General features: G+C 41.0%; 2 long non-coding RNA genes across 2 annotated transcripts; both read right to left on the bottom strand.

The window, feature by feature from the left end:
- Positions 1–205: 205 nt before the first annotated feature.
- Positions 206–5,334, bottom strand: LOC135291182 (uncharacterized). The gene is made up of 4 exons (XR_010354049.1): positions 4,502–5,334; positions 2,658–2,707; positions 1,537–1,702; positions 206–393 (listed from the first exon to the last, which is right to left on the bottom strand). It is a non-coding gene; the product is annotated as an uncharacterized LOC135291182 (long non-coding RNA).
- Positions 5,335–6,551: 1,217 nt separating this feature from the next.
- On the bottom strand, positions 6,552–8,072 carry LOC135289221 (uncharacterized). Its single transcript, XR_010351997.1, has 4 exons — positions 7,929–8,072; positions 7,714–7,811; positions 7,495–7,600; positions 6,552–6,676 (listed from the first exon to the last, which is right to left on the bottom strand). It is a non-coding gene; the product is annotated as an uncharacterized LOC135289221 (long non-coding RNA).
- Positions 8,073–17,625: the final 9,553 nt, after the last annotated feature.

Here is a 17,625-nt window from a genome sequence, read left to right as displayed (position 1 = left end):
TTCACAGATCATAGTCTAGTGCTTTACTAAGGAATCCAAGTGGACAGATATAGTACCTGTGTTGGCTCAAGAATGTGATTTATTACCTGAGAGCTTTTCCACATTTTTATCTCTTTTTTGCCAATTACAAAGCTCAGCAGTTTGCATTGAGTAATATTATATCACTTAGGTAAGATAAGATCCTTCCTTTCCTTGAAACTCCGTCAACATTTCAAAAATTTCTCTGAAAAATAATTTCATGTTGGATTGCAATTTCTGACATTTTTTCTTTACCCCTTTGTGGATATAATCTTCAGTTTGATTTTCATCTGAGCTTTTTCTTTGTGGCTTTCATTTTTCTCTCTGCTTCTAGAGTACATCAACAGGAATGCATTTACAAACAATAGCACTTTTCTGCAGAACATAGAACACAGAACATTTTAACCAGATAGAAAAATTATGTGTTTTCTCCCTTGTAAGAAACTCTCTGCTCTTGCCCAAGATATATATGATTTTATGACAGGTTGCTCCCCAGCTTTTAGATCTGTACTTAGTACTTTTATAAGGTCATATCTATCCAAAGAGCAAACATTTATCAACCCTTACAAAGCCATTTGTACTGGACAGGAGAATAAATGTTCTACAGAATACCAATAATAAAATTATTATTAAAGATTATTTATATGCTTCTAACAGATGAAAACATCTGATCAGAAATTCAGCATATATGAATACTCATATGTACTCATTCTTTCTTGTCCATCACCTTACAAGGCCCTTGCAATGTGGAAGAGCATCAGGCTCACCCTCATCCTGAAGTGTTCTGAGGTGCCCTGTCCAGAAGTCAACCCAATCCTTTTCTGTGATGCCCCCAGGAGCAACTCTGCATATTAATTGTACCCTCCTTGTAGACTGTAATTATTCTACATGCATTTAGAGCCTTCTCTCTCCCTGAAAATCTGTAACTGAGATGTGGCAACCTGTGCTCAGAGGTTGCTCAGAGCCTGGTCCAGCCTGAATAAGCCTCAAGGATGGGGTATCTTCCACCTGTCTGAGAAACCTGTTCCAGTGTTTCACAACACTCATGGTAAAAAATTGTTTCCTTATATCTAGACTGAATCTGCCTGCTTTAAGTACTGGGACAGTGAAGTCTCCCCAGAACCTTTTATTCTCCAGGCTGAACAGCCCCAGGTCTCAGCTTTTCCTCACAGGAGATGTGCCTCATCCATCTTGTCATCCTCATAGCCCTCATCTGTAACTACTGCAACAGGTCCATGTCCTTCCTGTGCTGGGCCCCAGAGCTGCTGCAGCCCTGCAGGTGGGGTCTGAGCAGAGCAGAGCAGAGGGGCAGAATCCCCTCCCTGGCCCTGCTGCCCACCCTGCTCTGGATGCAGCCCAGCACACGTGTGGCTCTCTGGGCTGGGGGTGCCCATGGCTGGGTCATGTCCAGCCTCTCAGCCACCAGGACCCCCAGGCCCTTCTGGGCAGGGCTGCTCTTGATCATTTAATCTCTAGTCTGTGTTGATAGTGGGGCTTTCCCTAACCCAGGTGCAGCACCTTGCGCTTGGTCCTACTGGATCTCATGATCCAGTTCACATGGCTCCACTTCTCAAGCTCTTCCAGGTCACTCTGATTGGCATCCCATTGCATTTTCTGTGATGCAGCTCCAGCTATTGCCCAGACAATCCCCTTTGAAAATCCTGGTGGTTGTGCTTGTCAAAATCTGTTGAAATAAATGTAATAATGTCATAATGTTTTTCAGTAATTTCATTTTTAAGACCAGAGCAATGATTTATATTTCCTGTCATTTCAGAATTTTTCCATCTCAAACCTAGCTACTCAAAGTGAGTATTATCTTCAGCTAGGCCACCATCAAAGATGCTTTTTTGAAATGGGAGTCTTCCTGGTTAATCACTAACACAATGATGAAAGTGATACATCAGCCATGTATCACATTCAATAGTCCTAAAATCAATAAAAATTTTAAAGTCTGATTTCCTGTATGGCTGCATGTTTTTGAAATACCGTAAATTGGTTCCTAAAAGATGCATGTGGAGAAACATATTTCTAGTATTTCTCATAGATTCTCTTGAATTAGATTGGAAATTGCTCATGGGATAAGTAACCATACATAGAAAGCAATGCCAGGTTTGCAGCTGTATGTGGAATTTTCCTGATAATATTTCTGAAACTGGGTCACTTTTATGCAAAGTGCTAAATATTTAAATTCAGACTTAATCCTTGAAGTGTACTTATTCTGTCTTTTTAAGAATTTGACAGCATTTGCAAGGCAAACTCTAAGGACTATTAAAACTAAAATCTACCGGAATTAAGGAAAAAAAAAGAAAATAGATCCCTAGTATAAAAATAAATGGAATTATGCCAAACTGAATAGCATCTTTTTACTCCAGTATAGGGTTACATTCAGTGCATACCAACAGTTTCATATTTGAAATCAACAGTGAATTCTTTGCGTAAGGAGAGATGAAGGATAAACTTACTGTTCTTCATTTGCCCAGGTTAAAACACTAACATATTCATAAATAAGCATTCCTTACGCATTACATATTTTACACTGGAAGGAGTTGTTTAGATTAGTTAGATTATATTTTACTTCAGTATACTATAAAATCTGAAATCATAGTAATTGAGGAAAATTTATCGCTTGTATTACATACCATTTTTCTGTCATTAAAAGGCAAGAATCATGAAAGGAGGGTGACTGAGGCTGGAAGAGGAAGAAAAATTATTTTTTAAAGAGGGAGTACAGAAGAATTAGGATCCTTGTTTATAAAATCTGTGATAGCAATTTTGTTTAGTAGATGATAAAGTGATGACTTTTCTATAAAGACATAAATAGATGAAAGATGTAGAAGAGTTTACGGAATGTATTTCTACACAGTTTAAGAAATAAATAAAAATTCAGCATCTTCAATATATTTATATATCTTTAATATTTTAAAAGTTTCACATACTTAAATTGCAGTATACTGGATTGACCAAAGTGATAACATTTACTGTGGCAATGATAAATTTTGATAAAATGCCACTCCTCACTGTGAATGCCAGTTCTCCTTTCACTTGGCAAAAATATTTGGCAGCAGTGTAACTTAGGAAGACATGGCATCTCCCAAGAAATGACTCAGAGAACCTTAAGACAATCCACTTACTAGTTAATATTTTAGAAAAGGATTTGAGAGGTTTATTCTTTTTTATAAGAAAAGGCTGTTGAATTTTAAAGCTGAAAAGTAGGGTATGATCTTGGATACATGAAAAGAAATTCTCTTTTATAGATGCAGAAGAAACTGTCATTGCCTTGTAGCTTAAAGTTATTCTGAACATTCTTGTGCCCTAGATTTTTCCTCAACACTCAGTCTATGTTTTGAGATTAAAGTTGTTCTTTCTGCTAATAAGAAATAATGAATGTATCTGCAGTAACTTCATACAATGCATTTCTATGAGTTTCAAAAGTATTTTGGCACTCTAAATACTAAAACAATTAAAAGACATAGGAAAAAATACCATGAAAGCTACAGGCAAAGATTCCTCTCTTCTCTTTGCATTTTGCCTGATAACTGGCTACATAGGATTAGTTTTGTTTACTTGCCTACAGGAATGGTATATGTATACAAAGCATAATTATTGGAAATTACTCATTGCTACAAGAGTCTCTGTGGCACTTGTTCCAGCAGTGACATCTAGATGCTTTGCTATTTCATCCATTTTATGGAAGTTGTCGTAAGGTTTTCATTTCAGAGTGGCATGGTGGGCGGGGAGCCTTCTGGGCTGGGTGGTTTCGCAGCAGTGTTTCCAGCAGGTACACTGGAGAGCATCCTGGTGAGCACCCGGCAGAGCAAACCCCGTCCCTTCAGGGTTTAGCAGTGAACCCGGCTCACAGCCCTCCTCTCTGAGACAGAGGGACTGTGTTTAGACAGCTCCCTTGCTGCCGGGCAAGACTGGCCTCCAGGCAAGTTGTTTCATGGAGATACTTACTCAGAGAGTCCTTCAGGACATCCACATTTTTGTGATGCTATGGGGATCATGTTATGTAAATGATCACTGGACCAGAAAAGGTGTATTGATTTTTAATCTATGCAAACCAGCACTAACTAGTTACTTTATGTATAAATGCTATTTTACAGGTATTTATGCTCACTAGTACCTAAAATCTATACCTTTCATTTAAGGATCTTATTTTTTAAATGTTTTTAAAAATAAAAACAAACTTGGCTAATGCATTACACATGTAAATGCAGTCTTATTTGTATACCAGTGTCACAATTCACCAGATACAAGCCAAATCCCAGTCACTACTTTTTCAACAAGTTAGCATAAAAATATATTAAGCAAGTGTTTCATTTGTTTAACACAGGAAGTGATTATTTAAGCAAGTGACAATTATATCACAATAATAAATCGATTACACAGAAGTGTTCATTAAAAGAAAAGGTTAATCTCTTCCTAAATTCTTTTTTCTCCTGAACTTTGACAGATTTGGAGCAAGTCTTTGGAGTACACATACTGTTAATATTTTAGGAAAGCTTTTAATGCTCTGTGGTGCTGACAACTTTCTTATTGCTTTGAGAACAGCCTAATGATAGGATATGTGGTGTTCTAACAGCCCTGTACATAGATCATGGGTCTTTGTGACTTCAGAGTAACTGCAGAGAGGCCATGTCACATCCTTGACAATTTTTTTGCAGATACACTTTTCAACAGAGATACAATTCTACTGTGGCTGAAGTGGATTTCTAATTGTCTTCTCTGAGGATGAATTGATGTCAGCAGTGGGGACTATATATATTGCCTAAATCAAGCACAGCATTAAGATTATTCTTTGGTAAAGAGACATTCAAGGAAGCTGTGATGCTTTCAGAAATTCTAAAAATGCAGGTTTATGTTTAGTTCTCATCAGTACAAATCCCACTCTGCAGGTTAACACTGTGAACATTACCGATGTAACCAGGTACAGAATCTGACACAAAATCCCTAGAGCCATTGTATTGTTACGGTCTGTTGAAGGTCTGGTCTATTGTATGTGAAAGGAGAGTTGGACAGATGCTTATGTGTCTAATATTAAGTGTTTCAAGTTTGGCACTCAAGCCACTATACAGGTTTTGAGATAAATTGGTCTGTGTAAAACACTAAATGGTGCAACTTTGGTAAGAGAAACAAGAGGATTAACCAAAGGTTGTTGGAACAGGGAAGTAGAAGCTGCAGAAACTGTTTGGATATCTTCTAGCCCTTCTGCAGACAGGATTTCTGCAGTTTGTTGTCTCCAGAAAACTACAACCCAAAAGAGCCCTTGCTGAAGTCTGACACTTTTTTTAGGGTAAACCACATAAAGCATCTTTGATGTTTACAGTGGGAATCAAGATCAGAGTTGATCACAGAGATGCTGACAAGCTCCCCTGAAAACACAGCACAATGAAGTTGCTGTAGTCAAGAAGGTAATTTTGCTTCTGTTAGAATGAACCAATTTTGTTTTGTACAAAATAAGGGGAAAAAATCCATAAAGTGGAGCCTGGAAAGTTCCATTTCCTGCTTTCTGCCCTTGATTAGATATCCCATAATAATAAGTAACAATATTTGTCAATAAATAATTCTCTCCAATATACCATTAATGTACTTTCCATTAATTATGTTTTGTTGAAGTGTAATAAAAAATTTTCTGAGAAGCTTGCTTCTATTACATTCTTTGCTTAGAGTAAATGAGGAAAATTAAACAAGGAGCCTATAAAAGGAGCAGGAGAACACTTTGAAAGTTTCCCCATCTCTTAATTTCTAAAGAACTGTAGATAATTGCTCAGTGGACACAACAATTTCACAGCAAATGAACAAAATACCCAAAACAAGTGTAGTAAAACCATCACTGTGACTGACTTGGATTTTCCTGTGTTACAATAGGTCTAATATTCATCAAAACCCAATATTTATATAGGATATGAGGAAGAAAACTAACATTTAACCTTGTCAGAGCTAATCAGGAGTTAGACTATGTCAGTCCATAGATTTTGAAATATCCGGGGATAATTGTCTGGAAAAATATGGACTTGCTGCAAAATTCTAGTGCCTTTTAGGGTGAGAGTTCTCTCTTTAGAACATGGCAGAAATCCATGCAATAAATGGTAGAGGCCACTGAGTTATTCCATTGCCAATTCCTTGTTTTGATACAAGGAAGAGCTTAGTGAAAGAAATTATAGTGACAGATTAATGTCAGGAATGTAGCACTTCTGATAATGCATTCATTTTTTGAAAAATGCTACTTTATCTCTTTCAACTTTGGAAAACATAATTTGTTATTCACAAATACCAATTATAAAACCTTCAAATATTATGCACAAAAGAACTAGGACCTCACTGTAGCTGCTGAATTACTGTTAGGGAATGAAGGAAGGTGATTTAATTCTGGGTGAAGTATACAATGGTCCTGGTTATGCAGATGGATTTTTGCAATGACTTTACTCTTTTGTGTGGACTCAGTTAGAATGTTTAAACCTGGCAGACATTCTTTAGGCCAAGAGTTAAAAAAAAAGCCTGTATGCTCATATCTCAGTGGATCTTTGTTGACTAAGAATCTTTTAATTAAATGGTCTTTACTTTCTGCTGTGATTGTGACTTTTTTAGGTGTTCCACTTCTTTCACTCAGAAGTCTGTAGTATTCTTGAAGCTTTGTCGAAATGAAGCTTGACAGTATCTGTTTAAATATAGCCATATAAACACATAAGTCAGCCTGTTGAAATGATGCTATTTCTTTCAAATTCTCGATAAAAACATTGTCACAGAATAGAGCTATAGAAAGTGTTTTGGCAGCTGCAGCAGTAACATTTGAAGCATCTTCATAATTAGTGTTATCTACAGCTTATTTACTATTTAGATGCACTGAAATTTACTGCCAAATTAACAGCTTTTGCTCTCCTGGGACTTTTAAAATAACATGGTCCAGCACACAATTTTATTTCCAGCTTGCCTCAATTCTCTTTTTATTTTTGTATGTATTTAATGAGGCTGATTATTTGCTTATGTCTTTCAGGCGCTTTTTTCTGATGTTCTTTTTTTTAATGAGAAATGTGGACAGATTTGAGATTAAATGGAATGTAATGGAAATGCAATGGAAAATGGAATGGAATGGAATGGAATGGAATAGAAAAAATCCACAGTCATGAGTAAGTATAAGGGAATGAAGAAGAAATCTACAATGCTTATCTATATGAGTACTATGTTACTGTTGCCTCTCTTGCTCTCTTGGACTGAGCTGTTACCTGTAGCTGAGGCAATCTTCTAGAAGGAGACATTAATGATGCAGGAAACATAATTTTCAGTGACAAGTACAGTCATAATATTTTTTTGGAAATGAGGATTTCATTTTTGAAGAGCGGGTAGAGCATAGCAGTAACTTTTTGGTAAATGTCAGAAAACCCAACTGCTGTTTCATAACAAAAGTAAAAGGACTCCAAAACTGACAGACTGGATTTACAGCAGAGAGAGGATTAAGCTATGAGTTTACCAACTTACTTTTTAGTCCTATGTGATTAAAAACATTAAAGTTGTTCCTTCCTAGTTCGTTGCTGCATTTTCCCTCTGTTGGCAGTATCAGTGTAAGTGTGCTGCATGGATCCATCTTTTGGTTGGGGGAGAACAAGTCATTAAAAGGGTTGGTGTTCAGCCTCCTTTTTCCAGTTTTAGCCCTAGCCAGAGGAGGTGCAGTCCTCGTGTCTGGGAGCACAACCTCACCTGTCTGTGATTCAGCACTCACTGTCATTAGCAGAAGTGTTCTCCCTTAACTGAAGTGACCTTTGGCTTGGGGTATCCAGGGAGGAAAGCTTGACCTGCTGGATTATGCTTTCTTGTGAGGGTCAAAACCAGCCACAGGAAATGGCAGGACAGCCCTATCTGGTAGTGTACCTCTCTTCCTCCTAATGAAGAGAGATTGGAGAGCAGGGCCATACCTTGATTCTGGCTGGTCAGCACTGGAGTTTGGCAGCTGTAGGATGGATGACATCCATCTTCCTTGAACTGCTGTGAAGAGCTGACTGACAAGGATGTTCTCCTGCCTTACACTCCACAGAGCTGATTCCGGGTGAGAAGCCATAGTGAGAGCTGCTGTTGTTTTTCAAATCGCAAAATGTCACACTATGAAATATAATTCTTGTGGAGCCAGTGACTGGAATCAGTCTCCTTTTAATCCTTTGTACAGATGTCAAACCTTGGTCTCACTGCTGTGTTGTGGAATACCACTTCAGAAGTAGTCCATAAAAATAAAATATGCATTGCAGGCCCTGGTAGGTTTTCAGATTTTTTTAGTGCTCTGAGTGGAATACTTTTTAAGTTTTCTGAGATTTTTCATGGAGGTTTATTTCTGACTGAGCTTTGATAATGTAAATCTGTGGAGTGTTTGGAGTTTTCTTCTTGCAATTTGATAGATTTTTTTTTTTGGTAGAAACAAAGGAATGTTAAATATCTTTCCTCTCTGACTAACAAATCCATTTTTATAGCATTCACAAAGTGCCATGTCAGAGTGCTAGAGCCATTTAAAACAAGGTTAAAAACCTGTGAATCTGTGAAGTCCTCTTCTTTCAGTGTGCTTTGCTTGATGTCACCAAGCTGCACATGGGTCTTGGCATACCTCAGCTGATGGAAAGTTGGTGTGGAGATGCTGGACACACACCAATGATGGACAGCTGCATTTCAGAAGCGTTTTGTTTCTTGTGCCCTACACATGGCAGGACACAGTAGGGGTTAGCAGCTTCCCAGGGCCAGGACCATGGGAATTTCCCAGGGCAGCAAGACAGGATTTCACAGCCAGGACTGTCTCACTGCTATTGCATTAGGAGTATAGGAACTTAGCAGAAAATAAGCCTCCTTGTGTTCCAGCTGGTCTTCAGATGCGGGAAGAGCTGGGTGTGGCTGAGCTAAATTTCTCATTATAGCCACTAATATATTATTATAGCCATTAATATATTATTAATGAGAATATATTCTCATTATATATTAGCACTATAAGTCTGGTTGAACTCAAAAGAAAAAATTGCATGAGCACAGATGCACAAATAATCCAGTTTACCAATGTAATACTACAGGTATGATCACATTCAATATGGATTTGCACATCCAGATTGATGAATAGTGTGGTTTGTTGAAGCAACAGGAAAGCAAGTTCAGGATGTTTTTTGCAGGTGATACGTGGTGATACACTAATTAAAGAGTGCTAACATGTGGCACAGATGTAACAGAAAGTATAGTGAGGGAGATTTGTTGACACTATATATAGGTGTGCACAAATAAATGTTCATGGATCTACATGAACACAGTTTGAGGCGAAAAGCTCACCTAAAAGAGCCTCTTCAGGAGTGGTGGAGAGACACAGCCCACTGACAGATCTCAAGCAGGCAGAGATGTTTTCCTCTTCCAGAGGTGTTTTCTCCCTCTAATCATTCTGCTCCCTCCTCTTACACCACAGATTCTGGCCTTTCCCACGGGAATGGAACAGCTACATGTTATAAGTGGGATTTGGAGACACATGATGTGCTTGCTTTACATGCCCCATGTTCTCCCTCAGTCGCACCCTGAAGGGTACATAAATTAAAACCAAAATGGGGATTAATGAACATCTCAGTTATTTCCAGTCAGGATTTATAGTTGACAAAAAAAAAAAGGAACAAACACTTTGATTCCACTCCAAATTCTGAGTGGCAATACAAGCTTTCTCATCAGAGGGTCATTGCACCCATCATTTTCTTCTTAATGAACTCGATTTCAAACAAGGCTTGTTTTTCATGATGAGGGGAGTGTGGCCATTGACTGATACAGAGGGGCAGGTGAAATAACCTTAAGCTGTGAGACATCCTCAGCAGTCCAGACATCATTCACTTAGTCCTCTCTCAAGCCAGGTGCAAGAAAAACAAGGCATCCAGCTTATGTTTTCTCAATCAGTCTCATAAATTCTTCACTGTCTTAAAGTGACACTGTACAATTCTGACCCTTTACTATAATTTCACAGCCAAAGAGCTAGGCAGGATGAGGGGACAGCAAGGCAGCCCTCTCCCTGGTCCTTGGGCACCTTCCTGGGGATGGGTTGGTATTCACAGAGGGTTGCTATTGCTTTATGTATATAAAGCACATGCTTCACGTGCATTATTTGAAAGTAAAATGATGCAGTTGAAATTTAGGTGTGCTACTTGCCCACTTTGACTGGACAGCACCACTACTGTCACAGGGAAAGAATGACTCAGAGGTCCTACAGCAACACTTTCCTAGCTTTACTGAAAGTAAACTGCACCTTTTTGAAAAATAACTTAACTCCAGGGATTGTCTGTGATTTCAGAGATTCTGTTATAGGCCACCAGGCCAAGGACAAAGTACACTGTGCATTAACAAATCAAGTTTGTTCCTGTTCCCTGTGACCACGTACCCCCTCCCAAGCCCCTTAGGAGCTCTGCAGATGGTAAGAATTCACTCTTGTTCTCTCAAAGCCTCTGAAAACTCAGAGACCAATCTGCAATTGTCTGAAATAGAGAAATGATGCTTTAGGTGGTAATAACATAAAATACAAAAACAGATAATTCCAAAAACTGATAATTCCAAAAACCAAGATCTGACTAACAGCAGTGTGTTGGGTTTTTGTCGTAGGTTAAGAAGGGAATTTTTTGGGAGGTTGTGGTCAGACCAATCAGTGCTTGGATTTGAATACCGGCACCTGGTTTGGCCACTGGAGCTATGGACCGCCTCTGAGAGCACAGCGGGTTAAAAGCAGGAACAGCCAGGAGAGCTCTCACTCGGTTCCGGTCCGGGAAGGAGCTCGGAGCTGCCGTGCCCAGCCGGGGCTGGCTGGGGGAGGGGAGGCCACGCGGCCGGGTCAGGTGAGCCGGAGCCTCGGGCAGAGGAGGGGGGCGAAGGCCTTGCAAGATGGAAGGGTGGAGGAGCCCTGAGAAACATCGGGCCCCTCTCCTGCCTCCCGGGAGATAGAGAGAGAGAGAGAGCCAGTGCCTGTGCTGCCTTGGAATTCGATAGCATGGACTGGCAGCACGGCCGGCCAGAAGCGGGGGATGCGGCGAGAGAAGGTGCCCGGCTGCTGTGGGAGTTCTGGGCAGACAGAGGCGAAGATTTTAACCCCTTGGTAGAATAATGGAAACCTTACAAATACTGATCCTCCTGAATCAGAATGAGGAGAGAGAGATGGAGCATGACGAAATGGGCAAGTGTGAGGAAAGTTGGAAGCGGTGAGAAGAATCCTAGGTGGGAGGATGTGATGGAGTGGCCTCGAGCTGGACTCTTTCTTGTATGGCCATGGACAGACCCGTGTTTTTCCCGTGACCCGGAGACTGCATTTAGGGGGAGGAATGCCTTGGAGTCGAGAGTGAAGCAGTGGCGTGAACAGAGACGGCTGAGGAGGCTGTGAGATGCCCTCTGTCTCCGTGGGGAGGAAGATCTCTGTTCACGAGGCCCCTCGGCCCCAGGGGGTAAATTTGGGGGGACTGGTGTCCCGAAGCTGAGACACTGCTGCTTTGGGACTGGGTGGAGCATCTTTAAAAGGGGAACCCTAAAGGCAGTCCTGGCCATGTGCAGTGGTGAGAGAACTGGACATGGGGGGAGAAGTCACAAGGGCCGATGTTCTCCCAGCAGTGACACAGAAGCACAAGAGGTTTCAATTGTGCTTCCGGGGGAAGCCTGTGGTGCAAGGGGGGACTCCTCTCTCCCTGATGGACTTGAGAGTTGATTATTTGAGGGGTGATGATGGACTGAAAGTTGATTATCTGAGAGATGGTGACGGGGTGGAAATCTATGGTGTTATTTCATTCTGTGGAGAAAATGGAGGAAATGGGAGGAGGAGGAATGTATTTGGAGGGTTTTCATTCTTAATTCTGTGTCTGTTCCTTTTTTAGAGGTTGTAGTTAATAAAGTTTGTTTCCTTTATTCCTAAATTGGAGCCTGCTTTGCTCTGTTCCTGATCACATCTCACAAAAGTCACTAGAGAAAGTGTATTTTCATGGAGGCACTGGCACTGTGCCAGACTCAAACCATGACAGTTTTGCATGGCCTGGTTTTGGTAGCAGGAGGGTCACAGAGATGGCTTCTGTGAGAAGCTTCTAGAAGCTTCCACCATGTCCAGTAGATCCAGTCCCTGGTGGCTCTGAAGATGGACATGCTGCTGGCCAAGGCTGGGGCAATTAGAGCCAATGGTAACACCTATGTGATAACAGATTTAAGAAGTCAAAAAGTGGGTGCACAGGGCTTTTCCTAGACAGAGAGGAGGAGGTGAGAACATGTGATGGAACTAACATAGAGACACCAAGGTCAGAGGAGAAGGAGGGGAGGAGGTGCTCCAGGTGCTGGAGATTCCCCAGCAGGCTGTGGTGAGACCAGGGTGAAGCAACTGTGCCCCTGCAGCCCATGGGGATGCAGAGATCCACCTGCACCCCATGCAGGGGCCCATGCTGGAGCAGGTGGATGCCTGGAGGAGGCTGTGATCCAGTGGGAAACTCTATGGAGACAGGGGGCCCTGCTTCCAAAGCTGGAGCAGCCTGTCCTGGGAGGACTGCACCTCATGGAAGAGTGACATGCCACAGCAGTTTTGGGAAGACTGTCTGCCCATGGGAGGGACTCTTGTTGCAACAGTTTTGACAGGGGTGCTGCTTGTGAGATTAGAAGGTACTGCTTGTGAGGTTGGAACCATACTGGAGAAATTAATGGAGAGCTGTGTCCTGTGGGAGGGACCCCATGGTGCAGCAGGGGAAGGACTCCTCTCCCGGAGCAGTAGAAGAAAACCTTGGGTGACGAGCTGACCAAAACTCCCATGCTCTGTCTCTGCACTGTTGGTGGGAAGGAGGGAGGGCTGGGGGAAGAAAAGGTGTTTTTAAAGGCTTGTTTTACTTCTCATTATCGTCCTCTGATTTTGTTAGTAATAAACTCACTTTGTACCTCTAAGTTGAGCCTGTTTTGTCCTTGGAGTGTTTTCTCCAGGTCCTTATCTCAACTCATAAAGCTTTCGTTAAATTTTTCTCTCCTCTGCCCAGCTGTGGCAGGGGAGGGTGAGTGAGCAACTTTTCTGGGTGCCTGGCATTTGGCCAGTGTCAAACCATGACAAGGAGCAATAGCCCCATAGTGGACAAGAACCCAGGAGCACACACACACTCAAACCCATTGGAAGTAGTAACAAAACCTCACTGGCTTGTAGCAAACTGAGGCTTTAGCACTCATGTTTAGCAATTCAGCTGCAGAGTTAGTGGCAAAAAAACAAAGTATTTGTATGCAACACTGACTCCCCAGGAGACGGGACAGCAGCCCCGGCAGTGAGCACAGAACAAAGGAGTGTTGAGCTGGATCCACAGGCGCTGCACAATACACTGGCTGCGTTTGTACAATTGGCCCATCATGACGTGAGTCACGGGTAATAAAGAGCTGTCTGTAATCCCACGCAGCAGCAGCAAGGCGTATGGTGGCTCTGCAGGCAGGATTCCTTAAAGAAGAATAATCGGGTCACTTGACATGTGTTTGGTGTCTGTATGGCCAAGCAAAAATTCAGCCAAACACCTGGACACATCATGGGATTGGTCAAAACAGATGTGTGACTAACAGGAAAATCCTGCAAGCCTAGTTTCCTTTTCATTGCTTTCAAAAGTGCCCATCATTTTACCAGTACACTCACTGGTACGGATAGACACATATAAACTATTTTTTTAAATTAAACTATTTTTTTAAAATAAATGAAATGTTGTGCTACTCTCACTGAAGGCCAGGTGTGTGTGGGTTAATGTGAACAAGTTTATCAGAAAATATTATCTCAGCTTATCAGGACTTCAGTCTCTGCCAGCACATATCTTCCTTTTATACATCTAGGAGAATGCTTTTTTGTTTTGCTGCATGCTTTGTTCTTTTGTGAATCTTTACAGAGACAGATGTCATTTTGGCTGGCTTGACAGAAAACCAACAGTTCCCTCCTCTGTGCCACTCCTATGACAGCTCAGTGGGTTGCTGCAGGGTGACAGATAGGAGGCCATGGAAAACAGAACAGAATTTCAGTTTCAAGTGCAGGAGACTGCTGTCAATATCTTGAAGCTCCTTGAGAGGTCTTGAGTATTGGTAATTTTCCATAACTTGAAAGAGATTGGGAATCACTGATCTGAAAGACTTAAACCCAGCAAAATCTGGAACCTAAGACTTTGTTCTCTTTCTAGGTCCATGTATAGGTAGCTTGGTTAGTTTAAGCCCATTGTCTCTTCTGTGAAGCTAGCTTGTGAAAGAGACCATCATTCCTTCAGCACACTGTGTTTTCAGTGACGGCTGGAACATTTCAGGTTAATATTTTTTAAACAATCCTACTTCCAGGAAAGAACTGGTTGTGTGACTAGGTTTGTACTAATTCTCACAAGGAAACAATAATTTCACTCAACTGTTAATTCAGCCATCATCCCTGTTGTCATTTGCCATTGTTTTGTAAGTTGTTTTCATAAGACCTGTAGTGATAACTTCTGATATCTAAAAATCCTGAATTCACTTGTCTTTTGATTCCTGCAAAGATTTTTAAATGAACAAGGAAAGATCCTTCCATCAGAAAAACACGGGGAAAAAAATAATTGAAGTGTATTAGGCTTATCACTCACTTAGCACTTGTCAGCTAAACTGGTTTTATAGGTATTTTCTTAAATAAAGGACACATGAGGAAGTTAATTCCTCAAAATGTCCAGTGCTCAGCATCAAGAAAATATCTGTAAGTCTGGACAGGTCAAGCTAGAATTTTTACTGCTCAGTCTTATCAGACGCGGATTAGAAAAGGATTTGGAAAGAAACATTGTTTACATTTAAGCAGGCAGTACATAAGCTTCCCAGATTGTTGCTGTGCCAGGCACACTCTACTCCCATCCCATGGTGAGCAGAGACCATTGCAGTCCTGGGACAAGACACCCTGACCCTGGGATGTCTGTAATCTGTTGGAACAGTGGACATTTCCAAAATATATACACTCTGTATGAGACAAAAAGCAAAATTGCCCCCTAGAATAAGATTTCTTCAAGTCATTCACTTCAATTTAAAGTGTACTATTCTGTTTTGATTTAAACTTTTTAATAATATGTATCACATCCTTCAGATTTATTCTTTCACTTTGAAGAGAAGCATTGGTGCTTTAAATCTAATGCTGCTGGGGAAAAATAATTTGTGAATTAGAGTGAAAAATACAATTGTGTGAGAAAGGAGGTAGGTCACTAATGGATACTTAAAAGCAATTCCACCATTTATTAATTGCTTCTGCTAGGAGAATGCATCATGTGACATGTCTCTTCTGACTATGGCAAAAAGTCACTCCTTTCTTTTCCTGCACATCTATGGCTTTTGAGTAAAATGGCAATACCCCATTTATAGACCCACTGTTGCCCCTTCCAGCCTTACCCATTCTGTGATTCTATGATTTATCGTGGTAGATCTCTTCAAGAGAAATAAATTAATTATTTTCCTTTTGAACAAAATATTAAAGCTGTATCCTTTTCTATCCATGAGCCAGGGGTCCATGGCTGGGCACTCAGAGTCCATGACAAGACTTCTTCAATGCCCAACTGTGTAATCACCCTCTTGGGCTTGGGAGATGCTCTTGGTGCTGTGTCTGGCATGCAGAGCTACTTTTAGAGGTGGTCACAGTTTTAGTCAGAGTCTTCAATTACCACATCTTTACTTGCCTCAAATTCCAGCTTTAGTCCACTATAACTGATTTTTTTACATGTCTGCAATTTTAGTTCATCCAGTGTGAGCCAGCTGACTCCCTCACTGTAGAAATTGGCTTTTTAGACTTTTTTCCCTTGCCATATGGCCCTATATTGACCATGCTTTAGGGCTCAAAACCTTATTGTTATACAGAACAGTCTTTTCATAAGAGGAAAATTCTGGCACCCTTCCTGGTGAAGGGGTCTTGTATTCAGGGCAACCCCAACAAAGCTAAGAAAAGGAAGGAATCTGACTCCATGTTCTTAGAAGGCTAATTTATTATTTTATGGTCTATATTATATTAAAGAATGCTATATTAAACTACACTAAACTATACTATAGAATACAGAAAGGATACAGACAGAAAGCTAGAAAGAACTCTAATGAAAACTCGTGACTCTCTCCAGAGCCTCAGCACAGTTTCACTGTGATTGGCCAACAAGTAAAAACAATTCACATGAACCTATGAAACAATCACCTACCACATTCCAAAGCAGCAAAACACAGGAGAAGTAAATGGGATAATACTGTTTTCTTTTTTCTCTGAGGCTTCTCAGCTTCCCAGGAGATAAATCCTGGCAAAGGGAATTTTCCAGAAAATATGATGGTGACAAATGGGGAGTTCCTTCGGCCATGTCTGTTTAGCTCTTGAAGGGTCAGCTGCTTGGCTAACCAGGACACTCGAAGACACTAGGAAAGCATGTAGGTATACACTTTGAGATGAAGAGTTGAATCATCACTCCTCAGTTTACAGGCCTTTTTCCAATGTGTTATGGACATCTCTGGCATCCAGGGCAGAGGGAACTGGCTGATGGAATACCATCAAGGAAAATGGGCCTTGCCCAACATCACATCAGTCCACTGTGCCTTGCTTCAAAACCTGAAAAGTGAAATTTTGTGCCAGATGCAGCTATTGTCATTTGAAGGAGAGTCCTGAACTCCTCTATTTGATTTTTCTGGAGTTGAACAGAGATGAGACCTATCAAGAGCAAGGTCTCAGGGTAATTTTGTATTCCTTTGGCAGGTAAGTGCTATTGCCAGGTATCTTACATTGGCACACAGAACCATGGGAAACTTGCAAACTGCAAGGGAAGGATAAACAAGCTGCAAAAGGCTTGAGAACTCTCCTGATTAAGTGCTTTGGGTTTAAACAAGGGACAAGAGCCTTCTATTTGATTTTGTTTGGTCTTGGGTAAAATGAAGACCCTCTATTGGGTATCACCTGGCCTATTAAAGGCAAGTTCACACTACTCATGTAAGTTCACGTTAACTGACTTTTTCTGCTGTAGTAGATAATATGTGGCCTCTCCAATCCTGAAAATATACAATCTGTAGCCTGGGCTCCTCATGGAAAGGGATAGAGATATTGGCCTAGAAAATATTTTTTTCTTAGCTTCCTAAGGGGATGTCATTGTCATCTTCTGGCCTTATCTTGCTGCTAATACTTCGCCAAGATGACTTTTAATATACATATTACCTCAACATTTCTTTATTATTTGCCTTTGGTGTAGACCGAAAATGGTCAGTTTTGTAATGTTCTTGAAGGAATTAATAAATTTGTGCTGTCAGAAACATCTGTGACCTTTTGGCCCCCAATACATTACTGGAGCCTTTTCCCTCCACTGTCAGTCTTACCTCCTGAAGTACTCCAGAGGCAGGACATACAGTAGGAAAGCACTGAAGATTTCAGATTTGTGAAACTGTACTTTTGAAGACAGTCTGCTGCAGGTGGAGTGATGTGCTTCGCTTGTAAGTAACAAGCATATCAAGTTATGATATGCTTTGTTGATGTAACAAATGCCAGCCATAGGTGTGACTGTGTTTTAACAAGATTTGATGGCAAGGTACACTCCACTATTTACAGCATAGAGGGCAGAGTCAGACAAAGCTGTCAGGGAGGCCCACTCATTGAGCCATGAGTTTCAGACAGGGCCCCCTTGCTTTCTAAACTTC

The sequence above is a fragment of the Passer domesticus genome, chromosome Z (assembly GCF_036417665.1).
Source record: "Passer domesticus isolate bPasDom1 chromosome Z, bPasDom1.hap1, whole genome shotgun sequence".
Lineage (NCBI taxonomy): Eukaryota > Metazoa > Chordata > Aves > Passeriformes > Passeridae > Passer > Passer domesticus.
Note: the sequence above shows the minus strand (reverse complement) of the source record. Positions and strands in the feature narration are given on the sequence as shown.